Below are 4072 nucleotides of genomic sequence, written 5' to 3' on the forward strand. Positions count from 1 at the left end.
TTCAATCGACCAACAAAACGACCGAGTAAATAAGGACAAGATTACGAGAATCATACTTGGATTTGAGGTGACTGCATCTTCCATTTCTTCATCTTCATTCTTGTATGCGGAAGTCTCGGAGGTAGTAGCACTGCAAATTTCAAGATCCAGTCGGCCATATCTATAACAGTGAGTCGACCAAGACCCAGTTCGTACTAAACAAAGAATTCAAGTCCAACTATTACCCAGAAACAGTGGGAACGGTCACTTTGATCTTGGGAAAGGCTTTCTGCGGTTTTGACGGCGTAGCTTTCGGTTGCTTAGGTGCCTTCTCAGTCGACGCTGGAGAAGACGTCCGAGGGCGCTATGACGACTACCCGGTTTGCGCGGTTGCTTTGCCGCGGATGCTTGCCGGATCATGAGTGTGCTTGGATCACCTTTCCCTACGGGGAGGTGAGTCGACCTCTTCTTCATCACTCGGGTCATCGCTCTCCTCGTCCTCCTCTCTGTTAGAATGCCACTCACCGCTCTCGCCTCCACTCACCTCCCCCTCTGGATCCTGCTCCTGCTCCCTGTTGGGCATTGAGTACATCTCAGTAAAGACCTAAAAGACATCAAGTGAAACAAAATCAGTCGGTTGACTACAAGCAGTTACATGATAAATCAATAAAACACTCGACAATTCGGAGTTGGACCTTGTCTATTTCGTACAAGTTGTCGAGTGGAGGGACTCTCCTGGACCCCCTGGGGTTATCTTTGTTGCTAGTAATACCCCTCAACCACTTCTCCACCGTATCCTCCTAGACTTCTTCTGGGTGGATCCGAGTGGAATCATCAATGCCCGAATACATCCACATCGGATGGTCATGAGCTTGAAGCGGCTGAATGCAGCGTCTGAGGAAGACCTCCAAGAGATCCATGGCGGTCACGCCATTGCGGATGAGCTGGACCACTCGCTCTACCAGCACCTTCACCTCTGCTTTCTCCTCCGGGGTCACTTTCAAAGCGGAGGGCTTCTCTACTCGAGCCATGGAAAAGGGGGGAAGTCCAGTCGACTGACCTGTAGTCGGCTGGTCTTTGCAGTAGAACCAGGTCGACTGCCACCCTCGGACTGACTCAGGAAGGATCATGGCTGGGAAAGAGCTTTTGCCCCTCATATGAATCCCAAGACCCCCACACATCTGGATCACTTGTGTCCTTTCATCACTCGGATTGGCCTTCTTGACCGACTGAGAGCGACACGTGAAAATGTGCTTGAAGAGGCCCTAGTGTGGTCGACAACCCAAGAAATTCTCGCACATAGACACGAAGGCAGCAAGGTACACGATGGTGTTGGGGGCAAAATGGTGGAGTTGTGCTCCAAAAAAGTTCAAGAAAGTTTGAAAGAAAGGATGAGGAGGCAGAGAAAATCCACGATCGACATGGGTGGCGAGGAGAACGCACTCACCCTCCTGCGGCTGCGGCTCGGTCTCGCCCTCCGGGAGCCGTGCGGATCCGTGGGGGATCAGTCCCCCCTTGGCCAAATCGTTGAGGTCATCCTGATGGATCGTCGACCGAATCCAGTCGCCCTGGATCCAGTCACGCGGCAGGCTGGACCTCGACGAGCATCCGCCCCGACTGGACTTCTTCCCCTTCGCCTTCGCCGTCGCCTTCTTCATGCGCTCCAAAGCCACCGTCTTCTCCTTCCCCATTGCTGCGAGCAGGGCTCGAATAGAGCAACGGCGCTGAGAGCAGAGGTGGCTGTGGCAGAGAAAATTGAGGAGGAAGAAGAGGAATGGGAACGCACAGTGCGAAAACCCCAGGCCAGTGCCTTATATGAGATCTTTTCCGAGTGGCTGACGCGTGGGTCCAGGCGATCCTGTCAAATCCCGCAATAGCCGCATGCACGATACATGGCAAAAAAGGCGACGTGAGAATCGAGGCGGCCCTACCTAATCTGTCCTGATTACCGTGGCCCCCTCCGCCTCGCGCGCTTCCCAAAATTCGAATCCTGGGAGATCCGCAAACAGCAGAGCAACCTGTCAGACTAAAGATTATTTCCTTACCAGCACTCAAAGCTTAACAATAAAAGTTCACTCGACAAAACCAGGAATGGATCAAGGCGACTAAAAAAGAAGTTGGAGTCATCGTGTTGATTCATTGAACCAGGCAAGACGCTTCCGAAGCGTAGAAATTGAGTCGGAAGAATTCTCAACTCCTTCTCCACTCGAACCCTGAACCATTCAGGGGGTAATGATGAAGCTATGTACCTAGGGTAGGGTCATAGGCCTGACCTATACACCCTCCCCTAGGACATCACCTTAAAGTCAGAAGTATTCAAAGGATAACAACATCCACTCGAGCAGAAGCATTCCACTCGGAAAGTTTTAACAGAAACTACTCGACAGACAGAAGATCTAAAGTCACTCTGCACAGCAACGGTCGGGCGTTACTCATAGACTTAATGATCATTTATATCACTTTATTACAGACGTTACCTGTAACGCTCCTTCTTTATGTACATTGAATTCCTTGTAACGTGGGCTGGCTGGGGTCCTGGCGCACTCTATATAAGCCAACCCCTCCACTAGCACAAGGGTTCGCACCCCCTGTAACACACACACACGCATAATCCAGTCGACCGCCTCCGGGCACCGAGAAGTAGGGCTATTACTTCCTTCGTGAAGGGCCTGAACTCGTAAAACTCGTGTGTACAACTTCGCCATAGCTAAGATCTTGCCTCCTCATACCTACCCCCCATTCTACTATCAGCCTTAGATCCAGGACAGGGGGCGCGGCTTGGGAGGGACTGCAAGTAGGATTCCTCCTACTTGGGCGCCTCCTATGGCTGCTCCTCCCTCCCTCCCACCTATATATATGTGGGAGGGGTGCCTAGCACACACCAGATCAACTGTTAGCCGTGTGCGGTGCCCCCCCTCCACCGTTTACACCCCCCGTCATATTTTTGTAGTGCTTAGGCGAAGCCCTACGGAGATCACTTCACCATCACCGTCACCACACCGTCGTGCTGACGGACTCATCTACTACCTCGACATCTTGTCGGATCAAGAAGGCGAGGAATGTCACCGAGCTGAACGTGTGTTGAATGCGGAGGTGACGTGTGTTCGGTACTAGATCGGTTGGATCGCGAAGAAGTTCGACTACATCAACCGCGTTGTGAAACGCTTCTGCTTACGGTCTACAAGGGTACGTAGACACAGTCTCCCCTCTCGTTGCTATGCATCTCCTTGATAGATCTTGCATGTGCATAGAATTTTTTTTGTTTTCCATGCAACGTTTCCCACCAGAACTAACAGACGATGTGCTTTTAACACGCATAAGTACTGACCAACCTTACTGACCCCCTAGACGGTAGGACAGGCCAACACAAGAAGACTTCCGCACCCATATGGCACCATGCCATCATGGCAAATACCCTGTCGACTACCTATACCATCATGACATTCGACGTCACATCAAGGAAAATTGGGCGCCTCCTCGGTCCATTTACGAATCAAGAGGACGCGGTGAGTTGTCACAATGGTAGAATAATTCTTGAAATTACTGGCATTGCATCCTTGCATCATGTCTAAATTCTAAAAGTTGAACAGAGGAAAATTGAAAGCCTAAAAAATGTAATTAAAAGAATGGCAAAGAACCCTAAAAATTGCATTCAATGAACCCAAAATTCTCTTCATTGATGTTTGATATTTTTGGCAATGGTCTTGATCCAAACCAAAAATAATGAACATTTTTTAAGAATAATTTTGGGCACTAACACTAGTATAAAAAGGGTCTTCTGTCCCAGTTGGTAAGGGCCTTTTGTCCCAGTTTTTGAACCGGGACTAAAGGGTCGTTACTAATGACCTGGCCCTTTAGTCCCGGTTCAAACAGGAACTGGGACAGATGGGCCTCCACGTGGCCGGTGCGCCGAGCCCAGGCAGGAGGGCCTTTGGTCCCGGTTGGTGGCACCAACCGGGACCAATAGGCATCCACGCGTCAGCATTTCAGGGGCTGAGGTTTTTTTTTGCCTTTGGTCCCGGTTGGTGGCACCAATCGGGACCAATAGGCATCCACGCGTCAGCATTTCAGGGGCTGAGGTTTTTGTTTTTTT

This window comes from Triticum dicoccoides, chromosome 6A (genome assembly GCF_002162155.2).
Source record: "Triticum dicoccoides isolate Atlit2015 ecotype Zavitan chromosome 6A, WEW_v2.0, whole genome shotgun sequence".
In the NCBI taxonomy this organism is placed as follows: Eukaryota; Viridiplantae; Streptophyta; class Magnoliopsida; order Poales; family Poaceae; genus Triticum; species Triticum dicoccoides.